This window comes from Camelus bactrianus, chromosome 16 (assembly GCF_048773025.1).
Source record: "Camelus bactrianus isolate YW-2024 breed Bactrian camel chromosome 16, ASM4877302v1, whole genome shotgun sequence".
Taxonomy (NCBI): domain Eukaryota; kingdom Metazoa; phylum Chordata; class Mammalia; order Artiodactyla; family Camelidae; genus Camelus; species Camelus bactrianus.
The window spans coordinates 13,083,924-13,103,345 of NC_133554.1; the positions used below are offsets into that span (position 1 = coordinate 13,083,924).

The 19,422-nt window shown below is 34.2% G+C and overlaps 1 protein-coding gene across 3 annotated transcripts in view; it reads right to left on the minus strand.

Moving 5' to 3' along the window:
* The window catches only part of USP32 (ubiquitin specific peptidase 32), a 167,618-nt gene that overhangs the window by 94,948 nt on the left and 53,248 nt on the right, over positions 1-19,422 (minus strand). The window contains exon 1 of one of the 3 annotated variants that reach the window (XM_074342652.1): positions 2,786-2,790. The exons of the other annotated variants lie outside the window; for them this stretch is intronic. The gene's annotated coding sequence lies outside the window, so the exon portion shown is untranslated. Of the gene's footprint in view, positions 1-2,785; positions 2,791-19,422 lie in introns of those variants that run through there. 3 annotated transcript variants of the gene reach the window in all.

The following is a 19,422-nucleotide window of genomic DNA, read 5'->3' on the forward strand; positions in this document are numbered from 1 at the left end:
GACACGAAGTTCTTGGTGTCCTGTTTCTCCCCACTTTAGCTTGATAGTACACTCTCTTCACTTTTGACCACATCACTGACTTTAATACAAAAAGAGTAAAGTAATAAGGGTAAAAATTAACCAAGAAATTTTGGGTAAGATATGATGTTTAGTTTTGCAAGTATTCTCAAAGTGTAGATTTTTAAAAAATACATTTGGTTAAAATGCTGAAAATATACTGGCACCTCACTCCCAGCATACAAGTACAGCAATAACTTTCTAAAACAATAAAGTTCAAAAGTTCATCTGACAGATGAGGAAAGGAGTCCCAGGAAAAAAAAAATCGCCATTATTTCCTGAATTCTAAGATATATGTATTTTCCACCTTTTATTAATGTTCCAGAAATCATCATGCATCTCACACATCAAATGTAAACTTTTTTCACCCCAAAAAGTTACTTTTAAATCAACAATCATCTTACAACTGACAGTGCTTTAACATTTATGAAATATTAAGTGCTATGCTCATTATTATTCACACTGTTTTTAGGAATGATGAGAGGGACTATGCACAGGATAGCAAGGATATTGTGATGTTACTTTTTAAAAAAGCATATGTGTTAACTATTATTATTAATATAACTTGCTATAAGATCTTTATTTTAAAATTCCTCTAATAATTTTCTACAGCTATTAAAAGATAAAGAACAAAAAAACAGACATTTTCTTAAACATTTGGTAGCCATTAATATCCAGATGGAGACTTGGCATACTGTTATACTGCTGTATAAAATTGATGCTTGTGGTAATGATCTCACTAGAATCCTTTCAGACAATGATATCATCCAGTAAATATGATTAGTTGAGAAGAGAGGGAAATTGGTCTGCATTAACAAAAAAAAAAAAAAAAAAAAAAAAGACTTGTACCAAGAACCTACCCCTTGCCAAACAGTTAGTTAAAAGGTTAAAAAAGGCAAATGTGTGTAGGTCTCCAGAGTTAAGAAAAGGTTGTGTCTTGTCTCAATTGATGCTCTAGGCCCGGGTCCTTCTCATTCCACGTTCTTTTGGACTTAAGGTACAAGGGTATTCCACTATTCCTTGGGCAAAGTAGTAAGTGATGCATACGGTTTCATATTACAGCTTTTGGAGTCAGGGAGTCCTCAGTCTGAAGCCAGGCTTTATTAATTTACCAGCTATGTGATCTTGGGCAAATCCCTTAACTACTTGAGCCTTAGTTCCATTCCACTATAGGAGCAATGTGTCACATGTCTTCTCATTCCAGGACTCAGGTTGAAGAGCGGTTCCTGTGTGGGAAATGCTAGTCTCAGGGCAAAAGGCAGAAATCTGAGCTTGATTCCACTTTGTAAATTAGTAAGAATTAATTCAGCATCTATGAGCTCATGCCTTTTGCCTTGGAAAATATTTTTCCTGAGTAAACTATTACACCTTTTAAATGGTGTAAAACATTCAACAAACCAAATTAATGTTCTCAAATTTTCATTTCATTTTACATAATTTTCATGATGATCGGTGCTTTTCCATTTAAGATTTTAATGATTTGACTACCAATTGGTTTTTCTCCATATCAAAAATTTTCTGTACTATTTTTTGAAGATGTTATTTCTATCAAATCCAGTTTTCTTACATCAAATTTAGCTGATCTAAATTTGTTAATGAAGAACTGATTTTTCTGGAAATGTCTAAATAACAAGAAACTTTCTGTGCTTAAAAAAAACTGCTATACAGTTTATTCTTAATTCTATATATAAATTTTTATTGTGTATGTCTACAAGACACTTTTAAAGTATAACCATAATGTCATTATCACAACTTAAAAAAAAACCTGTCTTTCCAAAATTCATGTTGAAATCCAATGTGAAGTGGGACTTTTGGGGGCTGATTGGGGGGTGAATGGGATTAGTGCTCTTACCAAAGAGGCCTCAGAAAGCTCCCTCGCCCCTTCTGCCACGTGAAGACAGTGAAAAGATAGCCATCTATGAATCAAGAAGTGGGTCCTCACCAGACACTGAATCTGCAGGCACCTTAATCTCAAGACTTCTTAGCCTCTAGAACTGTGAGAAATAAATCCTGTTTATAAGCCACCCAGAATGTGGTATTCTGTTATAGCAGCTTGAATGGACTGAGACAAAAACAAACAGAAATTCCTCAGCGTAATCAAATATATAGTCAGTATTCACATTTTCCCACTGTCTCATAATTTTTTTCCAACTTGTTTGTCCAACTGGGGATCTAAAATATATAACTGGTCTCTAATCTTTTAAGTCGCTTGATCTGTAGGTTTTCTTTTGCTCTTTCTTCTTCTCACCCTTTTCTCTCTTTTTCATTGCAATTTATTTGCTGAAGGAACCAAGATGTTTGTCCTGTGGAGTTTCCCAAAGTCTGCATTTTGATGACTGTATCTTCTGTCCTCTGTATTTCTTGTAAAGTGGTAGTTAGATCCAGAGAATTGATCACATTTAAGTTATATTTTTTGGCAAGAACCATCTCCCAGTTGGTGCTATTGTGTCTCCATGAGGAGGCACATAATGACTGCTTATCTCTCTTTTTGTGATATTCGTAGCCACTAATAATCATTGCCTATATTCATAAATTCGTTAAAGGTTAAAAAATCCTGATAATTATAACTCTTCCATTCTTCTGTTTATTTGCTGGAATATTTCTGTAAGAGAGAATTCTCCTAATCTACTATTTGGTTACCCTGAGATATACTTTCTATAGAACAGCCAGAATAAATGCTAGATTCTTTTCCTTCATTAATCAGTTTTTTAAATAACAAGTGGTTTCCCAGCAACTTTCAAAGGTATCTGAGCAGAAAAAAGAGAACACAGAAGACCTGGGACTGCTATCCTTAGGTCTGCTTGCAAGTTTGGCTCTTGACTGGTATCTGTAAACTTGGATTTCAGGGAGGTTTCCACTATTCCCTAAATGTGAAATGTGGCTAACTTCCTAAACTGTGAAAACAATGTGATTTATGCTCGACTTCTGCTTTTCTTCTGGAAGACTGGCATTTTAGTATGTAACAGGTAGAAGATACCTATGTGACCAGCTCCAATAAAAGCCCTGAGCACTGAGTCTCTCTAAAGAGCTTCTCTGGGAGACATTTCACACCTATTGCCACAACTTATTGCTAAAGGAACAAAGGACATCCTGTGTGACTCCACTGGAAGAGAACTCTTGGAAGCTTGTACCTGGTTTCCTCCAGACTTTGCACCATATGCCTTTTCTCTTTGCTGATTTTGCTTTGTATCCTTTCACTACAATAAATCACAGTAGTCAGTATGACTATATGCTGAGTCCTGTGAGCCCTTCCTGTGAATCATCAATCTAGGGGTAGTCTTGGAAACTCCTGTGTCCAAAAGGGGTATTTTTAAAAATACCGTATTTGATACATTTCGATCTCCTTACAATTATCCATATTGATGATCAAATTTGCCATCTTTGCCCATCCCTCTGTAAAGGGAGACTCTCCATACTGGCTCCTGAATCCTTTTTATATGATTCCAAGCTCATTTTAAAAATTTCGTGGCCCAGACCTAGAATCAAACATCTTTCCAAGCAGCCCTGGTTTTTTTAAGTGGGAAATGATATTTAGAGGTTACCATCCAGGTACTAGGGGGGCTTAGAGCTTGGATATTAGTGACTGTTTCTCAAACTTTTCAGTGGACAGAGCTAGGAAACTAAAACATATCATGAATGGATACTAGTACTCCCATGTACATACAATCTTTTCCATTTCATCTCCATACTAGTACTCCCATGTACATACAATCTTTTCCATTTCATCTCCGACTAAGTTAATCATTATATGTTGATATGGATTAAATGTTTCAATATTTCTAAAGGGCATCACTGAACTAAGGTAACAGGGAGGTAGGATAATGAGAAGATAATTCTAAATGATAACTTCAAAAGGGAGTTTGAGAACATAAAGCATGAGAATACTGGGCCTAGAAATTGAAGAAGAGACTCGATGCTCTCACAAATGTACTTCTCCTCTTTTGGGGGCATAAGGCATGGCAACATTCCTTCACACTCTTTACGACTGAATAGGGCTGTATGACTACTTCTGGCCAAAAGATTATGGGTAGAAATGACAGGCACCACTTCTGGGCCAACTACCTAATTGCAAGAGACCCCTCTCTAGCATGACCTCCACTACGCTTGTTGATTTATAGAAGCTCTTTCTTTTTTCGTTTTGTTTGGGGGGGGGTAATTAGGTTTATCTATTTGTTTATTTTTGGAGGAGGTATTGAGGATTGAACCCAGGACCTCATGCATACAAAGCATGCACTCTTATCACTTGAGCTATACCCTCCCCCAATAGAAGCTCTTTCTAATACGCAAATACCAAAGAATTGACACTGCCAAACAAAAACACTAATTCAGAAAGATACGTGTCCCCCATGTTCATAGTAGCATTATTTACAATAGCCAAGATATGGAAGCAACTTAAGTGCCCACCAAAGGAAGAATGGATAAAGATGATGGATGTGAGATACACACACACACACACACACACACACACACAAATGGAACACTACTCAGCCATAAAAAAGAATGAAATTTTGCCATTTTCAACAATATAGATGGACTCAGAGGGTATTATGCTAAGTGAAATAAATCAGACAGAGAAAGACAAATACTATATGACATCACTTACATGTGGAATCTAAACAAAAACAAAAAAACAAAAAACTAGTGAACACAGCAAAAAAGAAAAAGACTCACAGATATAGAGAACAAACCAGTGGTTACCAGTGGGGGAGAGGCAAGATAGGGGTAGGGGCTTAAGAGGTACAAGCTACTATATATAAAATAAATAAGCTACAAGGATATACTGTACAACACACGGAATATAGCCAATATTTTACAGCTATAAGTGGAATATATTTAAAAATTAGAATCATTGTGATGTACACCTGAAACTTACATAATAAAAATGGACATCAAATATACCTCAAAAAAACTCATAGTAAAAAAGACCCACGCAAACGTACACTATTATCTTATAAATGAGTAACAAATTGCAAATCAGCATTCTGGCTTCAGTGCAGGAAAAAAGAAAAGAAAAATGAGGGAAATGGACACTGCCTGAAAAGCTGAAGCAACAAAAAAGTTGCCATGGAGAGTCACCCAACTCCATCAATAGAATTTTTATGAATGAAAAATAACCTTATGTTATCTCAAGGTATTTTGGAGGGTACATCTGTTAAAAAAGCAAAGCATAATCTACACTGACTGACACAGAATTAGAAAAGAAAATAGCACAGAAGTTAAAAGTCAAAAAAGATACCCTTTCCCAAAGAACCTGATGCCTAAAAAACGATCTTTAGGTAACCTATGACAGATACATAACATGAATACAAACATGTGACAAAAGGAGTCACACTGTATGCTGGTGAAGTTCAGCGAATAATTCGAGCACACCATAAGACCCACGGTGTATAAACTATTAAAACACTAAGTACTTACTTGCATAAAACATACTTAGTACTCATAAAATTTGAAATACTGCAATTTAAATTCAAACTCTGATTCTATATATATGTGTTAAAAAGATTTTTTCTTTTACAGATAAAAAGTACTTTTGTTTACATTACTGTCTTCGCAGAGAAGAGTCCATTGCAAATGTATTTCATAATACCAATCACATTTTTTATTTTCTATAAATTCCATATAGGAATATCATAAGATAGAGTCACACTTAGCTCCAGAAAATAATAAAAGGCCCCTTGAAATTCTGAATGAATAATAAGATGAATTCATAGAGTAAATTCCACAAGCAAAGAACAAAATACTAAGGAAACAACTACCAGGAATCGGAAAGCTGAATAGTACTCAAAGCTCAAAGGTCAAATGGAGTTGACCAGTCAGACAGAAAAGAGACCTCAATTAACATCCAGTGAATTTAGTAGAAACCCCAGAAGAGTCAATCCATGGTATTAGAGCTAAACTAGATTTTAGAGTAAAGGCTACTCAAAACCTAACATAACAAAACTTTACAGCAAGCCTCAAAGGGATTATATTAATCTGGAACTAATTAAACTGTACGCTAGAATAAAAATGTGTCAGCACTCTTTAAATAAAGACAACAAAATTCAGGTGCTCGATACATAAAGTTTACAATGTCCAGCATATATAAACAATTACTAAATGTAAGAAGAAGGCAAATTAACCAATCTCTAGAAAAAATACAAGCAAAAGAATGACAAATATGATAAAAACTGGTATACAAGAAGTTGGAAACAGCTATTACAAATACGCTTAAGGATTTAAATGAAAATATGAACACTGAAATTGAAACTATTTTAAAAGAAACATGGAATTTTTAGAGTGAAAAAATACAACATCTGAAATACAAAGTTTAGAGCTTTAACAGCATATTTAACACAGGCAAATAAAAGATCACTGAATTTGAAGACAAGGTAATAGTAACTATCCAAACTGAAGTACAGTTTGGAAAAAAAATTACAGAGGAAAAAAAGCTAAAAATGAGGGGCAGGAGAGAGATAGAAAGTAAATAAAAGAGAGATAATAATCAGAGTCTCAAGCAATGTGAAAAATCACCAACCATTTTTACATACATATAACTAGAGGCCAAGAAAAGGGAAGGGGGTGGGTGGAAGACATATTTAAAGAACAGTGGCTAGTATCTCCTAAGTCTGATGATAAACTCACAGATCCAAGATGCACAAAGAATCTCAAACAAGATAAACATAGAAAACCAAACTAAAGTGTATCATACATTACTGAGAAACAATGACAGAAAAAATCCTGAAAAGCCCTGAGGGAAAAAAGGACACATACATAGCAAAACAAAAATAAAAATAAAAATAATCACTGACTTCTAATCAGAAACAATGTAAGCCAGAAGGTAACAGAAGAAACACTTCTAAAGTGCTGAAAGCAAAACACACACACACAGAGCCTAGGATTCTATATCCATTAACAAAAAGAAAAACACCCAATTAAAAAATAGGCAAATGGAAAGAAAAAAAAAAGAACCTAAGAGGTTTATAAATCAGAAAAAAATGTATATATATACACCTCTCCTGCTAAGAGATCACATATAAGAAGTAGACCAATAACCACATATGCCTGACTATAAAGCCAGCCTAGAAGTTACAAAAAGTTAGATTCTATGTTGTGACAAAGATCATGTTCCAGAAATTTAAAATGGTATAGTGATCAAATTAACTAATAAGAATTAAGATAAATATATGCTGACTTTATTTAAGAAAGTACTTGACAAGGTCTCATAACAGTATATTTTAGATAATATAGTATATTGTAGACTGAATAATTATAGTTAGGGTCATACAAATCTGGCTGAAGATTATAAACATAAAGAGGGGGTTTTTTTTGAGGAGGAGGAGGTAATTAGGTTTTATTCATTTGTTTACTGGAGCTACTGGAGATGGAACCCAGCTAAGCATGCACTCTACCCTGAGCTATACCCTCCCCACCACATAAAGAGTGTTGATTAAAAATTCTACATTTTCCTTGGGGAAAAAGCTCTAAAGAAGTGCCAACTGGACTTTATTTTTATCATAACTATTAAACACTTAATCAGTAATTTGGATTATGACGTAAGGCATGTGTATTAATTTTAAAAACGACAAAGCTGGGAGGAATGGCTAAGAAAATAGTTAACAATACAGAGTCAGATTCATCTTAGGCAGGGACACTAGTCTAAATGCAACAAGATTAAATGTAATATATTTAGAGTTTCTTAAAAACTCAGTATTGTATGTAAGGATAAAAGAACAAGATCAAGCTTGTAAATTTTAGACAACATAACTATGACCTTTATGCTTAAGCTTATATAAATTTATGCTGCATGGTAGTGATTAAAGAATTAAATATTCCCCTACTGTTCACTAATCTAATTCCATCTAGAGAACAGCATGGGATTAATCAATATGCATATTAACTATGGTTAAGGAGCAGCAGGGGAAAAGGACTTGTTCACGTGCCTAGAAGGGAAGGTTCTAGTTTCCCAGTTCAAAGAGCTGAATTCCATCTCTGAGAGGTAGCAGATTTCCAATGGGGGTTCTAGTAGAGAAAGCAAAAACTCTGAGATCATGATACCCTGCCAAAATCCCCAGTAGCTTCAAGCCCCACCCCATCTCTAAAGCCAGAAAATGAGGCTGGGTCTAGGTCAGATGAATATTTAGAACTGGTTCAATGCCCCCAAATCTAAATGAGGTGGAACCAAAAAACAAAAATGTCGCTGAATTCATAATACCTTACATTTTCAAGGTGATTTACCACATTGATTTACAACATCCAACACTCAGCAAGACACAAAACTTTTAATAATGTAAGAGAAATGTTAAAGAGAAGGATGTCTGAGTTAAAACTGACCACTTTTAAAAGTTATTAGTTACAATGGGATATCATTCAGCCAGAAAAAGAAATGATGTTCTAACACATACTATAACATGGACAAATCTTGAATACATTATACAAAGGAAATAAGCCACACACAAAGACAAATATTGCATGACTTCACTTATATGAAATATTTAGAGTATGCAAATCATAGAGACTTGGAGAGGGGAAAAGGCAGTGTTATTATTGCTTAATTAGTACAGAGTTTCTGTTTGGGGTGATGAAGATATTTTATTTTATTTTATTAGGTTTATTCATTTATTTATCTTTGGAGGAGGTACTGGGGATTGAACCCAGGACCTCATGCGTGCTGAGCATGTGCTCTACCATTTGAGCTATACCCTCCTAGCTGATGAAGACATTTTAGATAAAGATAGTAGTGATAGTTCCATAACACTGTGAATGTCATTAATATCACTTAAATGCACACTCAAAATTGTTTAAAATGATTAAAAAGGCAAATTTTGCTTTATATATATATTTTTAATTGAAGCATAGTCAGTTTACAACGTTGTGTTTATTTCTGGTGTACAGCATAGTAATTCAGTTATACATATGTGTATACGTGTGTGTATATATATTTATATATATTCCTTTTCATACTCCTTTTCACTATAGGCTATTACACGACACTGAATATAGTTCCCTGTGCTATACAGTAGGACCTTGTTGTTAATTTATTTTATATACAATAGTTAGTACCTGCAAATGCTGAAATCCCAATTTATCCCTCCACCTCCCCTTTTCCCCCCTGGTAACCATAAGTTTGTTTTCTATGTCTGAGTCTGTCTCTGTTTTGTAAATAAGTTCATTTGTGTCATTTTTTCAGATTCCACATGTAAGTGATATCATATAGTATTTTTCTTTCTCTTTCTGGCTTACTTCACTTAGTATGACAACCTCCAGGGCTATGCATGGGGATCTCCTCTCAAGAACAAATTTCAACATTGCCTGATGTTGGTTTTAGGCTTAGTTTTTGTAAACCTATGTGTTTGTAGAGATTTTAGGCATCTTCTGATGTCTTCTCACCCATAATCCTTAGCTAAGAAGTCAGGGGTAGCCAATGGTCCCTTACTTTCATTTTTCAACTTTCCATTGGTGCATAAATTCCAGCTGGCTGACGCTGTCAGTAATCTCACCATTAATGATCTTTGTGCATGTAGTCCTTGCATCCCTAAAGGATAAGCCACTTTTAACTTTCTACACTGGATATCTCCGTCATTCCATAACCTTCATGGTATGTATGCCTTTGCAGCTTCTCACAGTTTATTTTCATTTCTAATGTAGCAATAAAATAATAAATACAATCATTATGTTGAGGAAAAATGGTTAAAATGGCAAATTTATTATATATATATTTTAATTGAAGTATAGTTGGTTTACAATGCTCTGCTAATTTCTGGTATACAACATAGTAATTCAGTTACACATATGTATTATATGTATTATATATATATATATATATATATTCCTTTTCATCCTCTTTTTCATTATAGGCTATTATAAGATATTGAATAAAGTTTCCTGTGCTATCTAGTAGGACCTTGTTGTTCATCTATTTTATACATAGTAGTTAGTATCTGCAGATCCTGAACTCCCAATTTATCCCTCCCCCCTCTCCCTTCCCCACCCGGTAGCCATAAGTTTGTGAGTCTGTTTCTGTTTTGGAAATAAGTTCATTCGTGTCATTTTTAAAGATTCCACACATAAGTGATAACATATGGTATTTTTCTTTCTCTTTCTGGCTTACTCTACTTAGTATAACAATCTCCAGGTCTATCCATGTTACTGCAAATGGCATTATTTTATTCTTTTTTACAGCTCAGTAGTATTTTGTTATATATATTGTTATATATTTTAACACAAACACTATTTGCTCTCTCTCAGTTCAGTATGATCCAGCAAAGAAACTGGAATTACATTTAACAAATAAACAGCACCCTGGGATATCTTATCATCAGGCAAATTAGAGAAACACCACACTAACCCAAATACAAAGTCATTCTAGGCAACAAAGACAAAAATAAACAAGTAGGACTACATCAAACTACAAAGCTTCTACATAGCAAAGGAAGCCAACAACAAAATAAAAAGGCAACCTATAGAATGGGAAAAAAAATTTGCAAATCATACATATGATAAGGAGTTAATAGCCAAAATATATAAAGAACTTATTCAATCAACAGCAAAAAAAACCATACAATCTGATTTCTAACAGGGCAGAGGAACTGAACAGACATTTCCCCAAAGACATACAAATGACCAACAGGTACATTAAGAGTTGCTCAACATCACTAATCATCAGGAAAATGCAAATCAAAACCACAGTGAGGTATTACCTCACACCTGTTAGAATGACTATTATCAAAAAGACAAGAGACACTGTTCTATGGCATATGTAAAAGTTGTTAAGCATAAACTGAAAGAGTTCTTATCACAAGAAAAAAACCCTTTTTTTCCTTTTTTTATATCTATATAAGAAGATAGATGTTAAGTAAACTTACTGTGGTAATATTTCAAGAAATATGTAAGTCAGATCATTATGCTGTACATCTTGAATTTCAATACTGTATGTCAATTTATATCTCAATAAGATTGGAAGAAAAAAACAAGAGATAAAGTGTTGGTGAGAATGTGGAGAAAAGAGAACCCTTGTGCATTATTGGGAATGTAAACTGGTGCATCTATTATGGAGAACAGTATGGAGGTTCCTCAAAAAACTGAAAACAGAAATACCATACGATCCAGCAATCCCACTTCTGGGAATATATCCAAAGAAAATGAAAACAGGATATCAAAGACATACATACACTCCCATTTTCAATGCAGCACCTATTATTCAGCCATCAGAAAGAAGAAAATCCTGCCATTTGCAACAATATGGATGGACCTTGAGGGCATTATGCTACATGAAATAAGCCAGCAGGAGAAAGAAAAATACTTCATGGTATCACTTATATGTGAAACTTTAAAGAGAAAAAATGTCAAATTCTTAGAACCAGAGAGTAGAAAAGTGGCTGCCAAGGTCTGGGGGCATGGGGGGAACGAGGACAGGTTAATAAAAGAGCACAAACATTCAGGTTTAAGCTGAATAAGGTCTGAGAAGCTAATGTTTAACATGATGACTGTATTTGATCACACTATATTATATACTACTAATTCAAATTTGTTAAGAAGAGTACTTTAATGTTCTTACAAAGCAAAACAAAACAAAACAAAACAAAACAAAACAAAACAAAACTCAAGAGTTAGATTCTGTAAACTCCAGGGTAACAAAGTGTTTTAGAAATCTAAAGAAACTGCTATGATGGTAATTTTTAAAAAATAGAGTAAATATCCCAATTCATACTTTTAAGATACATCTTAACTCTGATAGGATACATCAAAACTTGGTAAGATCATTCCTTCTGGGAAGGGAAACTAGGTGGCTAGGGGACTGGGTGGAAAGGAGATTCTCATTGTTCTTTTTAAAATTTTGAGACATGAGAATGTATCATTTGTTAAGAAGTACAGAAAGAGAATAAGGAAAAGATAATGTACTTTTTAAATATCCCACAAGCCATTTCATACTGACAGAGCTCTAAATCAGGCAAAAATGAAGCCATAGTCACCAGACAAGACAGTTTTCCAATAGACCAAATAAGACAGTGTTGGGCATTTTATATAAAAGTAAGAGTCAACATGACAGATAAATATATGAGTATGCAACTGTAGGTGAGTTTTCAGTGAAACAAAATGGTGAACCACCCTGGAACCAAGTAGACCTGGAGTCAAATCTTAGCTATCTTATAATTGGATAAATTATATAACTTTAGCTTGCTCCTCTAGAAAATGGGATTAATAAATAGCATGTCACCTCACATGGTGTGGTGAGAATTACATAATTTACATAAAATGTTTACCCTAATGCCAGGTGCATGGTAAATAACTCCACAAATTTTAGTTATTATCATCATCTATGAGAGGCAAGACATAACAGTGGCTAAAAAGAATTTGGAAACTTGGACTTGAATCCTGGATCTGCTCATTAGCTTTAATACTTGAGTAACCTAACCTCCTTAATTAAGCCCCAGTATCTTTTTCTCATTCATAAAATGGTAGTAACATTAGTACTTGAATCATGACAAATGTCATATAAATTAAATGAATTGATAAAAATTTGCCAATTCACTAGGCAACACAATTTTGAGTAGTCAAAGTTAACATCCCCATTAATAGTATAATGTAGTTGTTCAAAGTACTAAGTGACATATTAGCGAAGCTGCTAATAAAATAACTAGCATATAATATTAAACAACAACCAAAGTCCCTCAGAGTCATATAGTGTCTCTGAAGGAATGGTTTGGTTTCAAATAAACTAAATACTTTTATTTGTACCTCCTGTAACATTTGCAAACTATGTTATTATATATAATTGTTATTATAATAACAATATTTCTGGCTTGGGGTTTAACTAAAATTATCCATAGAAGGGTAAATCTAACAACCGTGGCCATTGTAGCATGATGCTCTGAAATGACCTAACAGAGAAACAGACTAATGATACGTTCAAGTAGTATCTCTTTGGAGTTTAAGGATGTTAAACAAATATCCTATTATCCTTCAAATAAATATGCTGGCGAGGGCTTAATGTGGTTCCCTGGGGTTATTGAAAACATGTCCCTGACCCTAACTGAGACAAGCTGGCACCTGGGACCCTTTGCTGCAGTGCTTGCACCTGGACAAATGTCTCCTATCCTCGACCAACATAATACAAAGAAACTGTAAGGGACTAAAAATAACTGTGTACATGCACAGTTAGGGCAAAATATGGACAAGATACAAGAAGATCAAAAACCCAATTGTCACTTCTGAGGTGTCGGGAGCAAAAGTAGGGCCCCGGGAGCAGAAGCAGGATCCTATGCGTGATCCCTATACGCAGCAGCACGACTCTCACCCCATGTAAGGGACCAGCTCACCTCATCTCAGAGAGCCAGAAAGGGAAGGTCATGCTGCAGCACGAGTCCCAGTAAAGCCTTGCCTGAATTTCTCATCTGGCCTTTTACCAATTTCTACTGATTAAAGAACCCAAGAACCCTGGGTGGTAACATAATGAAGGGGAAAAGAAAAAGATAATGAAAATCAGTAATAGTGACTATTTTTCAGTCCAAAAAACTTCAATATATAGCTTATAAAATATCAGTACAATTAAGCTGCTGATCCTTTTTCAGGGCTGTCCTGGACAAACAAAAGTATCCTCAAACATATTTGGATGAGGGACTCCAATTCTCAAGAACTAAAGGGTACCACGAAAAGTGCCCCAAACCAAACCCAATCAGAACCAGAAACCAAAGAAACTCTGCTGGAAGACTGATAAATGGACAGTGGCAAAGCAGAGTGCACATGGATTCCATGCTGTGATGTCCACCAACAGAAGATGTATAACACCAAAAAATCCAAAGTTTATCAAACTATCAAGCTTTGGTGACCTCACCAACTATTCAGTATCTTGACTGTGGTGGTAGGCACATGCACCCATGACATAAAATTGTATAGAATTACACACAAACACACACATAAAACTGAGGAAAAGAGAATAAGATCAATGGATAGTATCAGTGACAATACCCTTGTTATGATTTTATGCGTTTGTAAAATGTTATCTTCAGGGGAAACAGGCAGAATATAAAAAGGATCTCTATTTTCTTTCTTATTAACTGCATGTGAATCTGTATTTATCTTAAAATTTCAAGTAAAAAATTCAGGATGAACAGATCTTCGGAATATTTAAGTAAGTTTACCATGGAAAGAATTTTTAGAAAAAATTTCATATTCAATGTATTCTAAATAATATTTTCTCCCTACTCCTAGCTTTAACAGTTTTTCTCCTAAGGGCATGTGACCAAGGGAAAAAATTCCACAAAGATCCATACATATAGAACATGAGCTTATGTGAAAACAAGAAACAACATAACACTTTTCTGATTAAAAAGAAGAAACAAATTATTCATAAAGTCAAATAAGTAATAAAAATTATATCCCACATTATAAATATTATCTATGTGCCAGGCATCAAATGGGATAAGGAAGACTGAAGAAGAGAAATAACTTAATTGGTCTTTCTTGGCACCAACATTTTGTTGAACTTTAGTCATAAATAGATGCATACGTCTTCCGTTACATGTGCTTAATTTGCTTCCTTATTCTACATCTTCATCTCAAAGTGTCTTGGTTTTGAAGGCAGACTTATTCTCTTAGATTTTTAAAAGCCCTTTGAGATGGAGAAAGATTTGATCTAGTGGTGTATTACTCTCATTTCATAAAAGTTGTAGCAAGCATGGCTTTTCTGAGAACTACCTTCATAGTCAAAATGTCTGTCACCTAGACAAGAAATGAGCAAATTACATTAACATACAGTTGTTAGCTTGACCTCCCCTTCCAGCTAAGAGACAGGAATGCTCAGAGTGAGCTCTTCCAAAACTCATGCCAGTTCATGCCCTTACCTACAACCTTTGGGGGGTGTGGGGGGGGGCTGGGGGAAGGAAAGGTCTTTAACACTAAAATGGAAAAAAAAAATCCTCATCCACTATAGCACTCAACTATTAGGTAAATACTACATACCTCTATGAGAAACAGGAAAATCAAAACCTAACTCAACAACTTGTATGAGGGTGTGATAAACACTGTGTCAACAGCTGAATTTTATTTTATCTAGAATGGTCATTACAAAACAAAAGAGGACAGGTTATAAATATCTTTCATATCATCACTAGAACAATGCCACCCACACAATAAATTTTCAGAGAGTAATCACTGTTAAAAATCTCAAACTGAGATTTAAACGACCGAGAATACATAATTATATAAACCTATTTCCAGTAGCCAAGGAAGATTTCCTTAATAAATAAAAATATTTTCAGGTTAAGTTATAAGTAATAAACCTGGCATTTTAGAACATGCACACTTATTACCACAATTTCACAGACACATGCCTCATGCAGGTTCCAGGGATTAGGACCTAGAGATTTGGGGGTCCATTATTCAGTCTACCACACTCTCCAATCAGAGTAGCTATGGTCCTAAGAGGGTAAGATAAACTCCCATTGTTTTCTCCTCTCTCTATTGTCCTATGGCTTGGCTCAGGACATAGGGATGGTCTTGCTAAGCATGTGGCACAGCAGGGTAATGAAAGCACCTGATAAGAGGACTAAAAATGGGAGCTCAGGGAAAGGAAAAGAACTATGGATATTGAGAGGAGGAAAGAGCTCAGGAAAGTTGCTTTTGAACTCCTGGGTTCATCTCCTAACTGCACATGCATGGATCTGACCCTAAACAACAGCATTACAAATTCAGGATAGATCAATGCCCAGGTTCCAGACTGGCCACTGGATGGTGCACATGTGGGACAGATCCAAACAGCACTGCAACGGCTGTAAAAACTTCACTGACACAAACAAAAGAAGACTGGGTGGAATTTGCAGCCTGAACCCATCAATATCCACGATCTAATAAAAACAAAAATACAGTAATCCCTCAGTATTCAGGGAGGACTGGTTACAGGACCCTGGCAGATACTAAAATCCATGCATGCTCAAGTCCCTTGTATAAAATGTAGTAGTTGCATATAACCTACGCAATTCTCTCCTACACTTTAAATCATCTCTATATTCCTTATAATACCTAATACAATGTGAATGCTAACTAAATAGTTGTAAATACTATATAAATAGTTGCCAGCCTGTGGAATTTTTTTTCCAACTATTTTTGACCTGCAGTTCAAAAGGGAACCTGGGGATACGGAGAACTAACTGTACCAACATCTCTGTAGGATTTAAAGAGACTCAGTATCTCATAACATAATACTAGAAGTGTCTAGACTATATTCCGAAATTACTCAGCATATAAAGAACCAGAAAGTCTCAATTTAATTAGAAAAATGCAATCAACAGGCATCAACTATTACCTACAACTATTACATGAGACTTCTCAAAAGACCCTGGAGCAACTACTATAAAAACGTCCAAAGAAATGAGATCAAACACTTTTGAATGGAAAGATGGAAAGTCTCAGCATAGAAACCAAATGGAAATTTTAGAACTGAAAATCACAACAACCAGAAAAAAAAGAAAAATCACTTCCCTAGACTGGAAGTCTAAATTGGAAATCTGGGAAAACAAGCTCCTCTTTTAAGAGTGACAACTTCTTGTGAAGACCAACTCTATTAGTCATTAATATCTCAGTGTTCATTATTTTAATCAGATGACTTTCTTCATAACTCTAGTATGACTAAGTGAAAGAGACATTGTATTTCAACTTTGTCACAACTTTAGTCACCTCTTTTTGACAAAGGGCCCATAGTTGGCACTCATTGACTACTGAATAAAGTTAATGAACAAAAATAAATAGTATCAAAATATAAGTCCTGAAGGGATGAAGAAAAAAATTAACTAAAATGTGACTACTAGGTACAAAGCAGACACACTGTTTTACAAGATATGTTTAATATATCTTGAGACTCCATGTGCTATTTCTTTAAAGTGAGATGGGTAGGTAGCTCTGTAGAACTCAACCGTGTTCATTTATGTGTTTAATAAGTATTAAACTACAAACCAAGAAAATGTATAAGTGATTTAAAATCCAATGGCATTTCATCTATGTTCTCTACATTAGTAAGTCTTCACAGAATGTTATTTATACAAAATTACGAGCTAAATAGATATTGTAAAAAATGAATTTTAAAAGGTAGAATTTCAGAAAAGGATCAAGAGTGGAAAACATCAAAATTAAATGACTTGAAAAAAGAAAAAAAAATTAAATGACTTGATGTTCAAAAAAGAGACAACAGTCCCTGGGTTCTAGACCTTAAGTTATATTTATAGAACCACCATATGAAATATATATTAAATTCTTTATATCAACATTAAATTTGATAAATGACTATTACTTTACATTTTAAAAACTATTTATTGCTGAAATACAGGAAACCTCAAATTCTTCCGTGCCCTGAAATGGCTTGAGCCAATTAAGCCAAACACAAATTTCCATATACATGTACATCACAGAATGTACAAACCTTTACTATACATTTCAGATCCACTAATATATTTAATCAGGATACTTGAACACTTGGATATTCTTTTCAAATATTCTGCTTTAAAAATTAAAAAGTTTACTCCAGGATACCACTATTCAGGGAACTGAAAATCTAAACCACAATGAGATACCACTTCATACCCACTAGGATGTTAATAACAATGTTGGCAAGGATGTAGATGAACTGGAACTCTCATACACCATTGGTGGTAATGTAAAATGGCACAGCCACTCTGGAGAACAGTCTGGCAGTTCCTCAAAAGGTTAAACACAGTTACCATAAGACCTGGAAATTACATCCATGGTATATACCCAAGAGAAATGAAAATAAATGTCCACACAAATACACATGAATATTCATAGCATCATTATTAGCCCAAAAGTGAAAATAACTCAAATATCTATCAACTGATTAATGAATAAACAAAATGTGATATATCCATACAATGGAATATTATTCACCAATAAAAGGAATGAAGTGATACATGCTGCAACATAGCATAATGTTTTCGAGAACAACTAAGTCAAAGAAGCCAGTCACAAAAGACCATATATGTGGTTCCACTTATAAGAAATGTCCAGAATAGGTAGATCTATAGAGATGGAAAGTAGACTAGTCTATTAGTTAGCTCACAGCTGGCAGAGGACAGGGTGAAAAGAATAGGGTTTCTTTTATGGGTGATAAAATTGATTGCAGTGATAGTTGCACAGCTCTGAACAACTAAAAGCCATTGACTGCGTACTTTAAATGGATGAATGGAATAGCATGTATTATATCCTAATAACTGTTAAGGAAAAAGCTGTTAGGAAAAAAAGAATACTACTATATTTCATTTAAAGCAAAGAACTGGTATACGCAGCAAAGTCAGTTTAACACACTTTCCCAAAGACTGCTCCTTTTTATTCCTAATCTAAAGGTTTCAAAATCAAATTAACTATCAGAAAGAGCGAAGATGGGAAAAATAGTTCAAAACAAATCTTAATGTGAGGTATTATATGCCAGTATAGCTTTCTGTATACATATCAAAATACCTTCATTGCTTCTGTCATTTGGAAAAATTATTTTTCAAAGCTGGAATACTATTAAAGTTGCCACTCATACACAAAATAACTTTAAACTATTTTGCCTAGTAGCAATTTTTATGAATAATACCAACTTAAACTGATTTTAAAATTATAAACTATTTAAAAAACTAAACTCTAACCAGAATCTGTAAAAAATGAAAACATGTTTTCAGAGATGCTAACTTGATTTTAAAAAGAGTATCTCAGCTTCTTTCACACAAAGCAAGAAAAAAAATAACAGTCCTTAAGCCTGATTTCTCCTTCCTCTGAGGTCAACTGCTTTGTACAGATGGAATTTTATATCCAGTGTATTCCCATTGTTGTTATTAATGGTAACTTTACAACATGCAAATGATGTGATTAAAATTCACCCTCAATTCACCTCTTATATTTTATCTTGATGTTCCACATTACTCCAACAGCAAATAAAGAAAACTCAATAATTAAGTCTTGCAACAGAGTTTTTTTTTATTCACAGATGGGACAAAGGTGGCCAAAAAGCATCAAAACTCATGGAATATTAGAGGATACAAAGAGAGCCTGATATAAATAGACAGACAGAAAGACAGACAGACAGACATTATATATAATATCTCTTTCTCTCTCTTACAACTATAATACTTAAGTAAGCTAAAAATACATTTAAAAGATCAGTGTAAAAAATTAACCACTGTCTCACAGAAAATTATATTAAAAAGTTGTTGGAAGAGATAGAATGATTTAGCCACAGGTATGAAAACTAAGCAGATGAAAAAATAAGGCAATATTTTATAATAACTATAAATGAAGTGTAATCTCTAAAAATTGTGAATCACTATGTTGAACACCTGAAACTTATAAAATACTGTAAATCAACTATAGTAAAAAAAAAATAAGACAACTGTTATAATT